This window comes from Gopherus evgoodei, chromosome 1 (assembly GCF_007399415.2).
Source record: "Gopherus evgoodei ecotype Sinaloan lineage chromosome 1, rGopEvg1_v1.p, whole genome shotgun sequence".
Lineage (NCBI taxonomy): Eukaryota > Metazoa > Chordata > Testudines > Testudinidae > Gopherus > Gopherus evgoodei.
Window position 1 is genome coordinate 243,421,619 of NC_044322.1, and position 16,030 is coordinate 243,437,648.

Below are 16,030 nucleotides of genomic sequence, written 5' to 3' on the forward strand. Positions count from 1 at the left end.
ACAGAAGCAATCTCACTGACTTTAACAGATGACAGATCTAGGTCCTATATGTACAAACTTGCCTCCATTAATGTGAGAGCCTTCTTCTCTGCAGCTTCTGGCATAGGAAGTATCATTTTCTGACTCAGTGACTCTCCTATCTCTTTTTAAATCTTTTTTGTCACTCTTGCATATGCCTCTTAAATCCTTTCTTCCTCTGCTATTACTTTAGAAACCAATCCTGCAAACACTGTGTGCTTAAAATTAACTATGTACCTGATTAGTTCCTTTGATTTTAATGTCTTCATTCAGGTCCTTAATTTGTTACATATCATATCTATATTTTATAATATTGCAAAATTATATATTTCTATTATCTGTTTTAAACATTTCCTTTTGTTCAGATTCTTCTCTTATTCTTTAGCTCATAATAACGCTACAGAGTATTTCCTTATGTGTTTGTATAAAATGTTGGATAATTATTTCCATTACTAATAAGTCAGTGAACCAGATTCTCATCTCAGTTATAAAGCTGGTTGTAAAAAATCATTACACTTTTAAAAACTGTTTTCATTTTGCAGGGTTTGAAAACGGATCCATTTTCCATTTTTTGTTAAACTGGTTTTCACAAAAAAAAATAAATTCCAAATAATTTTTGGTAGTCTTAATTTATTGACAACAAGGTTTAAGCAAGAAAATGTGGTTTTATGTCACCAAAAAATTTCCATAACCCTTTTGGTAAACAATTTTATTAAAATATATAGTCGAATATTTCATGAAGTTTCAATAACGTTGATAATTTTTCACAGATGACCAACTGAAAACAAAAATTATCTTGTTTCTGTTTTCATGTGGGTGTGGGTGTGTGTGGGGTTAATGATAGCTTTAGGTTGTATATTCAGGACAACAGCAACTGAAGGAAGATACAATGAAATGCAAGGCAACTTTTAAAAAACGTATTTTGCAAACTACTGGCATGCAAACTGTATCCCAGAATACTTTCCATTACTAAAAGTTATATGGGCTATTTGTTCTGAAGGGGGAAATTGCATCAAGATAGAAGAGTGGTGTTGTGATTAATGCACTGGACTAAGGCTCAGGTGATCTATGTTCAATTCCTGGTTCTTCCATACTTCCTGTGTGATCTTGGGCAAGTTTCTCTGGGTCTCAGTTTCCCATTGCTAAAACAGAGCTGACAGTAATACTTCCTTACTTTGCTAGGGTATTATAAGGATATATCGATTAATGATTGTGAGGTGCTCTGGTGTGGGAGGGCCACATAAATACCAATACAGTAAGACTACAGAGCTGGAAAAAAAATTAAGGCCATGTCTACATCTAAAATTTTGCAGCGCTGGTTGTTACAGCTGTATTAGTACAGCTGTATAGGGCCAGCGCTGCAGAGTGGCCACACTTACAGCAACCAGCGCTGCAAGTGGTGTTAGATGTGGCCACACTGCAGCGCTGTTGGGCGGCTTCAAGGGGGGTTCCGGGACCGAGAGAGCAAACCGGGAACGCCGCGGTTTGCTCTCTCGGTCCCGGAGCCAGCCAGCAAACCGCGGGGAAGGAGACCTGCTTGCTCGGGGTTCCGGGACCGAGAGAGCAAACCGGGAACGCCGCGGTTTGCTCTCTCGGTCCCGGAGCCAGCCAGCAAACCGCGGGGAAGGAGACCTGCTTGCTCGGGGTTCCGGGACCGAGAGAGCAAACCGGGAACGCCGCGGTTTGCTCTCTCGGTCCCGGAGCCAGCCAGCAAACCGCGGGGAAGGAGACCTGCTTGCTCGGGGTTCCGGGACCGAGAGAGCAAACCGCGGCGAAGCTGGTTTCCTTTCCCGGTTTGCTCTCTCGGTCCCGGAACCCCGAGCAAGCAGGTCTCCTTCCCCGCGGTTTGCTGGCTGGCTCCGGGACCGAGAGAGCAAACCGCGGCGTTCCCGGTTTGCTCTCTCGGTCCCGGAACCCCGAGCAAGCAGGTCTCCTTCCCCGCGGTTTGCTGGCTGGCTCCGGGACCGAGAGAGCAAACCGGGAAAGGAAACCAGCTTGATTACCAGAGGCTTCCTCCTTCCACGGAGGTCAAGAAAAGCGCTGGTGAGTGTCTACATTGCATTACCAGCGCTGGATCACCAGCGCTGGATCCTCTACACCCGAGACAAAACGGGAGTACGGCCAGCGCTGCAAACAGGGAGTTGCAGCGCTGGTGATGCCCTGCAGATGTGGACACTCTCAAAGTTGCAGCGCTGTAACTCCCTCACCAGCGCTGCAACTTTCTGATGTAGACAAGCCCTAAGTCAGACCTAAGCCCTGTACAGACTTCAAAAGAACATATCTGTGCATTAAATTATATTTTAAAATTCCTGCTCCAAGAGTAAATTGTTTTCACTCTTTGTTGAAACCACCTCATCTATGTGTGTGCATACATAGTGTTTGAATATCACATATATGGGTTATTCATGCCCAGGTGGTTCTTAATGTACACTAGACTTAATTAAAACACACATACAGTAGCACCACAGCTGCATTCAAATTTTTGTGAGCTAAGTTAAGGTACAATGAACTATTTTTCCAAAAAGATCTGCAGCAATCATACATTCATTGTGTGATTTACAATCTAAAAAGAATATTCTCCTCTCAGTGCACAGGAATGGGTGCACACTGCATCCATTAGTGTTAATGACAGTTTCACATGTAAACCTCAGCATATCGAGGTGAGCCTATACCCTCCACCAGACTAGCCATGAGTGTGTCCTATGATCATTCTGCACAACAGCCTGAAATGCTTAACTGTTGTCTTTGGTTTACATTACTCCTATTTAATTTCACATCATTAGGAGAAAAAAAACAAAACGAAAGAAAAAGCCTTTCAGACCTATTAAGCCTTTCATTGTCTGAAAAAAAAAGAAAGAAAGAAAGAAAGAAAAACTTCCATAAACAACTTACTCATGTTTATGAACATACGTTAAGAGCTGTATAAAGCTAAGGAACTTTCAGAGATGGAATTCTTGAGAAATTATGCATGAGACGTTAAACATCCCACTACCAACACCTTGAAGAATCCTTAATGGCAAGAGGACAACACTTCAGAAACTGGCTAAAATTAATTCCAATGTAGGAAAGTCTCCCTTCAACTAAGTGAGACTTAGCAGGTCAATCATTTGAAAAGACAAAAAACACACAATTTTACTCAGTTTACTGAAAGAAAAGCACATTACAGTTTTTTAGCAAGTGTCATTAAAAAAAAAAAAAAAAGCAGCAGCAGCAGCAGTATGCACCAGCTTCTCTAAATACTTGTTAAGGTAGGGAAGTTCATGGAAATTCAGCAGACCTCACAAGTATTACAAACCCTTGTCACCACAACAGTGGAAAACTAGATGCTGTTGCTAATTCACCCAGGAATGTTCTCTGTCTGCTATGTAACCATTTCACCTGTTCAAATTTGATTACATTTCAGCCTCTGGCTCTGCTAATCCCTGTAACAGTTTTATGCAGTTAGCAGCTGTTTTGTGTATGGGGGTCCATTGTTCATTTACATTGTGAATTGCTTGTTAATGTGTGCTGACACAACACTCAATCAAACACCGAACTGGGACTGTACTCACCAACACCTGATGCAGTTGTTTCTTGTTTTCTCCACTTTAGATGGCAGTCAGGAACCTACAAAGATCCTGCTGACAAGGTCATTAGGGCTGGCCACTTTTCTCCCCTCACCCCCACCAACAATGAAAAATAGATTGACCCAAGGTTCAAGCCTTCTGGTTCTATTCAGAGCTAGAGTCCCTCAGAAACACTTGTTCATTTATATGAAACTTGCCACCTATGGACGAATCTCTCTTCCAAGGTTTAATGATAAAACAGGCTTCTGCCCTTTCAGGATGAGGTCAATAATCTTCCTTTGTTAATCTTGGGCAAGCTTTACTTAATCTAGCCCCCTTGTCACCTCTGTGATTGACAAGAAAAGTCATGTCACTGGACAATGGATTTATCCTCACTCAGCGATAGATTTTTAAAGATTACTCAATGTTACCCTTGCTCTCATAAAAAGTACAAATATTTTGCTGTTAAAATAACTTTATTTTTATCTTTAAAATGGCCTGTTTCCATTTCCATAGTCTGAGTAAAACTCTCTTCCAATTTTAAAGTGACGTAAAATATTTATTCAAAAGGAATAAGTTGTATATTATGCAGATTTCTGTAGTATCTTTTAGCATTTTAAGTACATTTCAGCCTCTGCTTCTTAGTCTTTGGATGCACATTATCAGATATGATTTCTCAGCTCCTAATCCAAAATTAAACTCAGATAGAAAACTGTGCTTCTGTAACATTAAAGTTAAATTTGTTACCTAAACTGACCAGTAACCAAATGGAAATTCACAGCTAAGCTGAAACTGTTAATTACCACTACCTCTTGTTCTGGGATGCTCTATATGAAGTATTAAAATGATAAAGAAAGCTGACTTTTGGGGCTTCTGCCAAAAATACCTGGAATAAGATTCCTGTCTTTAAAACAAGCACTAATATTGTCTGGTTTGAAAAAAAAAAAAAAAGATCCCTTATGTTAAGAATAACCTAACAGGGTTTCTTAAAGCTGGACTTCTGCCCATTTTTTGCTCTTTATAATGTGTGAAGAATATAAGAAAAAAAAGGTTTTTTCCCTGTCTTTTAAATTAAATATTTAGACCCTGTCTACTCTGGAATACCTTATAGCAACTGAAAAACTAGTAAAGTTTCAACAAGGGAAAGAGACTGAAAACAGAGCAATTGTGAAGGCAAGGGATTTTTAGTCAGACTGCTTAGAAGTGTTTGCATTTTGTTAACAGCTATTTAATTTCAATGCCTAATATATATTTTGGAGAAAGGACATCTTTGGTAAATCTCTTTGTTACCTTCCTACTTCTTCAACTAAAGCATGAGAACTCACAGTACCAAGAAATACCAAACTTGACATTTGTGATATTTCTTATATTGAAAACCAACCAACCCACAAAAAACACAAAGCCAGAAATTCTTTTCCCCGGATAAAAACCTTTCTGGCCTATTTTGTGCATTATAAAGTAGTAAAAAAAAAATAAAAAATGAAACTTTATTTTTTAAAAATGCAGAATACCTTTCAGCTTTGTTACTGTAGAAAAACTTAAAATTCAGACAGTTCAGTACTGCCTGTTATTTCACAGGATTATGAGTGGGATATTCAAAGGATCCTAACTGACCCAAGCAGAAGTCCCATTAATTTTCAGTAAGAATTGTGCCACTTAATCAGTAAGGAATTTTTGACAGCCCCCCCGCCCCTAGAATCCTGTGTTATGTTGTTTGTGTTGCACTGAGGATGTTGTTTGAAAACTGCAAGATGGTGGCTGTACTCATGGCACCTTCAAGAAGATGAACCTACTAGCCTAGTGAACAACTTAAAAAACGTAGAATTAACTAGCTTCTATCTTATATTTAAATAGGTCTTCTGTCTATGAATTCTCTCGCAGCAGAATTGTCAGTCAATGATTGGGGAGAAATGGTCTCTAAAGAGATCTGAAAAAGGCGATGGAGGATACTTGGAACACAAGAGAGTACTGGAAAAAAGGGGAGGGGTGAAATGGGAAATACCATTATGAAGTAAGGATTGGGCAGAACATAGGGTCCAGGTAGGGGTGTAGGAGGAAATAAGAGCTAAGATATTGAAAGGGGTAGCACTAAGTCGAGCCTCAGATTCTGGTCCTGTAACCACATGAAAGCAGATCTGTCCACTCTAGGGTGACCAGATGTTAAGGGGAAAATATCGGGACCGACACAAGTTTTTGTGGTTTTTTTTGTTTGTTTGTTTAACACATTCACCCATCCGGGAGTTCAGCGGAGAGCCCTTCAGTCATGGACGGTCTTCGGTGGTATTTCAGTGGCAGGTAATAAACCTTGCCACCAAAGACAGAAGCACCCGTTGCCGAAATACCACTGAACACCGTCCATGACTGAAGGACTCCGCCGAATTGCTGCCAAAGACCAGGAAAAAAAATATTGGGACAAATGGCATCCCGACCGTACTCTGGTCGGGATGCGGGACAAACTCCTCAAAATCGGGACAGTCTCGATTTTATCAGGAAGTCTGGTCACCCTACTTCACCCACACAGAGCTTCACCGCAGCATCAGGGGGCCTAAAGCTGAAGGGGAGGAGCTGAAATGCAATATAAAAATGGAGAAGAAGTCAGTGAATGGATCTGTGGAGTTGAGTGATGAGGTCATGGTAGAAGAAAACGACTTTTAACTGCATTATTTTGGAGAGACACTCTCTTTAGTTAGAGATGTTTCTAAATGCAGAGTTTCACATTTTCACCGATTATATAAACCATACCACATTCAACTGAAATTAAATTGATTTAAGAAAAAAAAATCTTTTGACTCTGTGAAATGGATAATACATTTAGGATTCTACGAAGGCATCTTTTGGAACTGTCAGTTCCTTATCTAAAACATTGATATATTACTTGGTATTGGATTCCTTTTTCGGCAATCACTGCTGCTTCTTGTCCTTTGGGCTGAAATCCAGCATTGTAGTATCTATCTAATGACTTCTACCACAAGACTGGAAACTACATTGGCAGGAGTTAGGTGTGATGATCTAACCGGTCTTTTCCATCTGTAACTTCTATGATTCTCAAGGAACATGGTCTAATAATTAAAGCACAGGATTGGGAAGCAAGGAATCTGGTCAATGATATCCAGCATACCAGTTATCTTCCCTGTGCTTTAGTTTTCCCATATTAAAAGTGGCGATAAGAATAAATACTAATTACTAAATACTCAAGGTTTTTTGGAAGATGTTACATTATTGTTCCTAAAGAGCTTGAAGACTGTTGCGTGAAAGGCTCTAGAAAAGTGTTATTTATATTAATAAAAGGGAGTTCAGTGCCTAAAATACTTGGGCACTTTGGAAAATCCCACTTGGCACCTATATGAATCTTTAGGCACCTAAGTACCTTTCAAAATCTGGCCCATAGTCCTTGCCCATAAACCTTAATATCTACATCTTAGGCCAAATATCTTAGGCCAAAACTAAGTACAAAAGCAAGCTGCCAACCACATGACAGAGAGAGACACAGTGACAAAGCAGTGGGAGGAGAGCATGTTGTGAGATTAGTATTCAAATCACAGCACCTTGAGATAGGCTTTAGCACTAATAAGTCTAGCTGAAGAAGTGCAGTTTGATGAAGGATGTGAATTAGGAGAAGTTAGGAGCCTGATAACCTGTGCTAGGAAGATTGTTCTAGTTGAAAAGGACCATGAAAGACTTAAACTCTGACAATTTTCAGCAAAATTAATATGGCTCCTGTAAGGCACTGGGGATAGGATTTTAACAAGTGCTCAGTCAGAGGTGGCCCAACTGGGCTTCCCTTGAACTCTGACTTCAAGGAGAACAGAGTTAGGCCAATATTCAGGGCCGGCTCCAGCTTTTTAGCCGCCTCAAGTGGTGAAAGAAAAAAAAAAAAGACGAACCTGATTGAGCTGCCACTGAAGTGCCGCTGAAGAGGAAGAGAGGAAGTGAAAGACCTGCTGCCGAAGACTGAAGCAGAGCGATTGAGTTTCCACCAAAGTGCCATCGAAGAGGAAGCAAAGGACTGAGGGACCCACTGCTGAATTGCCGCCACAGATCCGGATGTACCACTCCAATAATGGACGGAGTGCCACCCCTTTCTATTGGCTGCCCCAGACACCTGCTTCCTTCGCTGGTGCCTGCAGCCAGCCCTGCCTATATTGAGCGCTTTTGAAAATCCCACACTGAAAGTTCGGGTGTGCCGTTGAAACTGTCCAGAGCCATATCCACTGTTGTGTTCAGATGTGCAAATCAGCATTTTCACATTTGGCTTCCTTAGTGCTGCACAACTAGAAGAATCCATGCTCAGAAGCACCCTAGGACTGCATTGCAAACGAAGATTGAGATGTATCAGCACAGCCTGAGCTGTGTGTATGTAACCTGCACGGCAACAACTCCTTGTATTACGCTCAGCTCTAACCAATGTCACACAATCATTAGTCAATCACTGCACATGCTGACCAGGTGTTTGAGTCCGTTCTTTCATGGAATGCTGCCAAGCTGCCTAATTCTCCTCTCTCTCAAGTCCCCTGGATATGCTGCCAGTTCTCTTCTCTACTCCTTTTCCATCAGCAGCTCTTCAGTCCTCTCTGGTTGGCAGTTTCCATACATTGGGGGATGTCTCCTCCAGTCCTGTCCATGGCAGCAGTCTGTGAGGATAACTTTCTTTTCTGATCTTCCCTCCATTCCCCATAGCAATAACCCATATAGGAGTCTGCATCCCCCTTATTTCCAGCTACATTTACAATAATGCAAGCTCTTCTCTCTATTGATGAGTTCAGCTGAGGCAGCTGAAAGTAAGTAGGAGAAGCCAGCTCTCCACAGACCATCAGTGATCTCCAGATTATAGTTTGATAACCACTGCCTTAATACAAACCTTTCTTGTCCTCACTGATCTTCCCACTATCCACACAAACAGCTCACATTCAGTATTTCTTATTGGCCTGGGCTTATCCAGCTTTCTGTATTTGGGTGCACTGCAGATCAAAGAATTATGAGTATGACTATGTATCTGCAGTGGTGAAGGGTGCATAAACCAAACGTTGATAAACTTTGGAGCCACTTTTGAAAATTTGGCAGATTTTTTTCCCCAGTTTTTTGGGTCATTTAAATTTTATCTTGTTTTCAGCAAAACTGTTTACATAGTTTTTCATATTGGCTACCATAAAATGTTTCCTGTATAAAGAAACTGCAAATCCTTCTTTTGCATGAGGGATAATAAAAATAATCATGCCGATAGTACTGTATTGCGTAAATTTGGCGAGGGACTTGCAGTGACACAGATCCTGTTTAGGTAGCGATGCCACATATAGTTAGACATATATCTCCATTTTCCTAAAATGCTCCCCTTTTCTTCAAAAGCACTGATCTCAAGAATGAAATGTAGGTTTTCATTTGCTCTCAAAAACACTTATTAAGCAAGAGTGGCATTTTGAGAATTGCTAATATATTAACCACAACCTGTAAAAACAAAGAACATTTTGTATTATGACAGCCTCGTTATCTTCTTACTAGTGATCTGTATGGCTAAAAACAATAAATAAAACCCTGCAAAAGCACTTTAAGACATTTATGATCTCTTCCCTGAGGGATTAAAGATCATCCTTAAGACCATGCTAAACAAAAACAAGACTACTTATCAAAACTGCTTGATTTAGTCTTTTATTTGTATTAAACCCTTCTGCTAGTTTGGAAATAACATGGTATAAAATGACCATAGTTTTAAAATATGAAATTACTTACTGATCATGTACTACAATACATTACCACAACCTCATTATGGGATGCCATAGACTTCCAATGACTGGCAGGCTGTTCTCCGGTTTTCTACTTTTGATATTTTCAACATAGTATAAATTTATAACACTCACAGATGGGAAGGTGCTATGAGATCACCTAGTCCATTGTTTAGTGATCAGTGGAAGATTGTTCCCTAAGGGCAAGATTCCAGCTAATCCTTTATGTGAGTGTATGGTGCGGGGAATGGAATAAAGAACTCTGCTCCTTTGCCCATATCACGCACAGGCTGGCTAGAATGACAGCCTCCATTTTCGGAGCTGCTACCGGGATACTTCTTAAGGGGAGGATCACAGTGTTTGAAAGGGGGAATGAAGGGGCAGGGAGAATGCTGCACCCTAAAAGGGCTGTAGTACTTTGTGCTATCCTACAGGGGCTCTGCCCCTCTACATTTACTCTACAAGATAGGGGTATTATTCCACAGCTCGTGTACACATACTTGTGCTAGCTCTGATTGAGCTAGCATGACTACAAATAGCAGTGTAGCCATGGCAGCAGCAACAGAGGTATGGCTGAGCTGTGCTGAGTACAGACTCGCCCGGAATCAGTGGGTATATACTCCGTACAGCTCAGCCATGCCTCCACTGCCATTACCCATGCTACAGTGGCTACTGCTACTCACAATAGCTTGCTGAGAGCTAGCCTGAGTATGTATGCATGAGCAGGGGAATCACACCCCTAGCTCATCGTGTAAGACATGGCCGCAGACATAAAATGCCTCCAATGCTCCTCCTTGAGGTAGTGTGGTTCAGCCCCTCCCGGAATGCAGGGATGTGCCTCAATGGCAAATCGTAGTCCATCTGTATGTTCCCAATTGTTTTGGTCAGGCTAGTTAAAATGTCTCAAACAATGGATCCCCTGTGAATATTCCACAGATCAAACAACCTCACTGCTAGGAAATGTTTCCTGATATTCAGCCTAAACTTTTCTTTGCTTCATTTCAATTTATTACTCCACTTAGATCCCCTTTCATCACACTTGGACAATCCCTCTTCCTTCGTGGCGTTTGTACCCATCTCATCCTTTTAGACAGCACAGCCTCCCTTAGTTACTGCTGGGCCATAGTTAGCTCTTTTGTACATATTTAGCTCATTCAATCTTTCCTCACAAATCAGCTCTTACAGCCCTTTAATCATTTCTGTTGCTTGTATCTGAAATCCTTCCAATTTGTTGACATCTTTGAATTGCCCAGAACTGAACACAATATTTTAGATGTAATCTTACCAGAGCTATGAAGAAAAGGACAATTACCTTCTTGTTACCTCCTTTTTTGCTGCCATGCCACATTGCAAGCTTGTATCTAATTTGCTCTATCACACCTAAATCTTTTTCAGCATTTCCAAGTGCCTTCCTCCCATTGATTATCTGTGTTACAGATTATTTTTCTCCCGCTGTATTAGCTTGTAATTTTATAGGATGAAACACATTTTATTATTTCCTACATACACAGTGTTTTAACCTCCCTTTATGTTATTTGTCTCTCCTCACTGGTGTTCAGTTGAAATTTTTAATTAATGTATTTAATTAATTTCCTTCTTAAAACTTCTAAAATAATTTGTTTCTTCAAATTTCTACAGTGCAACTATAGGCACCCATCCAGTGTACTGGGTGCCTATCCCATAAATTAAAAATGAAAAGTAAAGGAGTGCCCATAAATATATTCACCTCAGCCCAATCTTTCCCCAGCTGCCTTAGAGTAAAGAAAAATGATGGGCTTTTACTGCATGCCTGAAAGATGAACAAGTCTGGCCCCAGGCAGACCAAGAGGAGGAGGAAAAGGGTTCCAAAATAGGGGACCCCTCACAGGGAACACCTTGCCAGCAGTTCCCACTCATTTACACTGAGGGAGCTCCTGCATGAATCCCTCTGCTGATCTCAACTGTGGCAGTATATCAAAGGGAAAGGTCCCTTTTTCTAATGAATATGCTGTTAGCACCACCTCTTTAAGATGTTAAATAAAACCTGGTCATACATCATCACAATACACATCTCCCAAAAACTCAAGAAGTGCATTAGCACTACCCTTCCTTCAGTTCTTCCACCTGTTCTCAACCAGTGTGACAGTGCTCATATCCAAGACAATAAGAATGTTCAAGTGAAAGTTTGTGAAACAGTCTATTAAATGCTTCATTTACATGGAGATGTATTTATTTACTGCATATCCTTCACCTACTTAATTAAAAAACAAGTTGCTCTCATATGACTTGCTCTTTATAAACTCATGGGTGGGAATTTTCAAAGTAATATCAAGGATTTAGCCACACATCTTCTATTAAGCTAAACATTATGCTTGTAAAATTAATGGAAGACATGTAGCTAAATCCCCTGCAGTGGTTTGAAAATTTCAGCCATGTTGGATATTGTTCATGGTTCCATTATCCTCTAGGTGTTTGCTTACATATTTGTGCCACCGTTTTATTAAGGATTACAGGTAGATTTATGTGATGACAATTGCCAGAATCACTCCCCAACTCTTCATTCCCTACCCCCTGTTTAGAATATTAGAACCCCTTTTTTTGGAAACAGTCTTCTGGAAGCTCCCAAGTTCTATATGGATCAGAATCTGATTACCTTATTCACACTTTACTTCACGAGACACCCCTCTGACTCCAGTGTGAATAAGGAGATCAGAATCCATGACTTTTCAAAAGTAAATTTCCAGTGGTTCAGAAATTTGTTACCTCATTCATTTAACCCTTGAGATGACCTCATACAGGCCTCTGGACTCACGGATTTTAATGTATCTAAGTTTTCCAAGTGTTTTCTTACCTGCTTCTTTTTATCAAGGTCTCCAATACTCTCTAATTGCCTATTACTTATTTATCATATATTTCTGGTAAAAGAATGATCATAAGGACAATTCAGAAATTTAGCCTTTTTCAGTGAATCCGTTTTCATCTTTTCCCACATTTATTAACAGACCTATTTTCTCTCCGGGATTTCTTCTCCTTCCCTCTCCTGCCTAACTCCCGATATATTTTTTCTATTAACCGGACCCTCATTTTATCAAATACTGTTCCTCAGTCCTAGAGAAACTGAACTTGGAAGAAGAATTTAAGGTGTATGTGAAAGCTTCAGTGATGGCAATTCAGGAGCAATAAAACCACATGAGAAATGTTATAAGATGTTCAGAGATGATAGTAATGCACATGGGATAAATGTATACATTCATAGACAGATAGTAAGGTAGAATAAATATATATGATAGGATTTAATGGTATTTGGTGTTATGCTCTTATCAGAATGTTTAACAAAAAATAAAATGTTAAAAAACACAAAAAGAAATTAAATGAAAACATTTAGCACTTGCGTGGCATGTACTATCAAAGTGCTGCACCACCAATCACTAATTAATCCTCACAAATTAATCCCATAACATTTTACAGATGCAACAAACAAGGAAAGGAAAGGAAAGGAAATGACTTGCTCAAGCCACTCAATAAGTCAATTGCAGAGTAGATTTAACATTAGAGTTCCTGAATACTTACCCCATGTTCATTCCTCTAGCTGTATAAGAACTTAAAAGTACAAAGGTCTTGCACACAGGAGTTAGTTTAACCCTACATGCACAAACTTGTATTATACAAAGCCATAAAAGCTAATCAATTCTGATTTAAAATTGACTCAGCCCACCTCACCAGGTTTCATTCACAGTTGATCCTTCCTCAACACCTTTAAGCCACATACTATAGCATATGTGGTCTTCTACCAAGGGACCTCTGAGCAGTGAGATAGGATTATACAGAGTCATACTTTGGCATCCTTAATTAAGAATTTCATTGTTCCAAAATTGTATGGGGATGATAATTCTACACCCCTTCCTCCAATCATCTTACAAAAAAACACACTGAGTACCGCAAATGCTTTCTTATTCTTGCTAGTTTTGAGGCAGACAAATCTAATTCACTTTTGCAGATAAAAAGCCTTTTCAGGTCATTGCAACTGATTATGTCATGAAACATGTTGCTTACAAATTACTCGCTGCCAATTAGTATTTCATGCAAGTAACAAAAGCTCTAGCAAACAGTTATTTTACTGAAGTCATACCAAGCTATCTAGCATAGGAAGGGGACGAATAACTTTTGCTGGAATTAGCCTCTCCTTCCCCAAGCTTCTCCTTGAATCATTGGTTTCTGAGTATTCCCTGTAGTTCTCAGTCATCACGGAGTGATGCTGCCTTGATATTGAAAAAAACCACAAAATTGCCCAACCCCAAAGGCAGACATTTTCTCCACTTTGGCTGGAAAGAATGCTAGCCTAAGTTGTGACAAGGAAGCATCACTTGACTAATAGAGCTTGGTTTTAAACAATGTCTTTTTTTTATTTTAAATTTCTCAGACGCTCAGGACATGATCCAGCCAGGTATCACAGTGCCTACCAGCAATGAGCTGACGCACACACAGGGTTTCTACAAAAAAGTCCACTGCAATCCATTCATTATACGTAGCAACATCAAACAGGGAAAAATAATTAAAAAGCTCCTATTGAGCACTTAGAGACTTTGAACACAGGTAGGGGGTGAACACAAAGACAAGAGTATTTGGTTACAAGAGTCATGCTTCATCTTTTTAATTATTTTTTTACTGTAGTTTTTTGGTTCGTCGGTTGTTCACCTTCTATCCTTCTAACATGTGTGCATACATTTATGGTAAATGTATGCATGCATGCATGGAACAGAAGTGGATAAAGTTTGGTTATTTTTTAAAATCTAAGATGGGTCCATGCACAGAGACTACACATTTTAAAAATAAACTGCCTGAATAAATTCAATTATCTGAAGGAGTGGTGAAAATCACATGCAAATGGCATTATAAGCAGGAACCATGCCAACAGCTTTGTGTTTATTTTTATTGTCCAAGATACAACAGGCATTGTCAGAAACATAAGATCAGTCCATTTGAAAGGAGTTCAGTCTTCTCTACAATGTGTATGTATAACATTAATAGGAGTCACACACGTCAGTTAGAGAAGAATATCATACATACACATTAAGTTATTGTACTTTGGGTATTAGTTTGTATTTACATGATTTAAATACTGAATTCTTTAGCATTTCTTAACTTGAAGCTCATAAAAAGCTTGTAGAATACAACGTAGGAAAACTTTGTTCCAACACTACCTCATTCTCAGCATTAGACACAACTGAGTCCCAACTGCGTTTCCATTCAGTTAATGATGTTAATCGTGCTTATAATGTTTGGGTCTATTAACATTTCTCATGGCTATTACATGATTTTTCTCTCTCCTCTAATGTTCTCTAACGTCACTTTAGCATCACGTACTATGCGGCATATATGTTTATAACACAATTCATGGATGTGTAATGTTGCTTTATTCCTTCCCTCTGAGCACACCATGTTATTTTACATGAAGGAGCCCACAGGAAACTTTTACCAGCAATAATCATGTGAGTACACTAAAGTGTAGGTCTATACAGAAGTTGGAAGGTGTAATTCCCAGCTTGGGTAAACATACATGCACTCATGCCTAAAAAAAAGCAGTATGGCAACATGTGCAGTGACTCGTGCTAGCTCCTGGGTGCAATCCCACCCAACTCCTCGGCATGTACTCAGAGCGGCTAGCCTGAGTTGCCACCCATCTCTGCAACTACACAACTATTTTTAGGTACTAGCTCAAGCAGAGCTAGCGTGTGTACATCTACCCGAATTGGGATTCTGGGAATCACACCTGCTGTATAGACGTATATAGAGCTACATAGGTACATTTGTTGTTTTTTTTTTCCCCATCCAAATTTTAGATGAGATTTTAGGCCTTGATTCTTCATTGAGTTCTGCACTGGTGTATTCCTGTGCCTGAACAGAGCACTCTGCAGAACCAGGGCCTTTGTGTGATTAATTACATACAGACGCCCCCCAGGTTACACAAACCCAACTTGCGCAAATCCACACTTATGGAAAAAGTTCCATAAGGTAGAAATAGGAGAGGTTTTTTTGTTTGTTTGTTTTGTTTTTGCGTAATGGATGGATATATGTTTCCGAATAACACAAAATTCGAGTTACATAAGGTGTTCCTGAGTGTCTGTATTCTCAAAGTAAGATCCTGGAGGGTGAGGGGCTTGATCCTACATTACAACACTGAATTTTGGAGAAGAGGTTTGATATTAGACTATAAGTTCTCTGGGGCAGGAACTGTCTCTTTGTTCTGTATTTGTACCATGCCTAGCACAATGGGAGTTTGGTCCATGACCGAGGCTCCTAAGCACTATCACAACACAAATAATAAACAACAACTTTGTTTTGCAACATCCAGTCGACACCACTGTATCAACTTCACATCTCATAAACAACATAGATCTAGACAGACAATAGATTAATGAAATAATAATGTCTGTAAGCTGCAAGTTTCAATTAAGCCTACATTCACAGAGACCAAAAAGTTGCTATCACGTGACTGGTGGTGGTTCACATTTGGCCACTGGTGGTCTTAGTCCAGTTCCGAGTGCCCAAATCCCCAAACACCCTCTACTACTACAGAAGAGAAACTGTGGACTAACTAGTCTTGAAAAATGAGCAATGCTCTCACATCTTCCATCACACATCCTCTGAGATAAGTAGTACCACTAGATTAACATGGGACAGAGAGGGAGAACTTTGGTGATGTTGCTGTATCAGTTCTGTAACTAAATACAGAACATCAGCCTTGAGAGCTGTCACAAGCATGTTTGTTTA

The 16,030-nt window shown here is 39.9% G+C and overlaps 1 protein-coding gene across 8 annotated transcripts in view; it reads right to left on the reverse strand.

The window, feature by feature from the left end:
• SOX5 (SRY-box transcription factor 5) overlaps positions 1 to 16,030 on the reverse strand; it is an 880,866-nt gene that overhangs the window by 296,187 nt on the left and 568,649 nt on the right. The gene's annotated exons all lie outside the window — the stretch shown is intronic.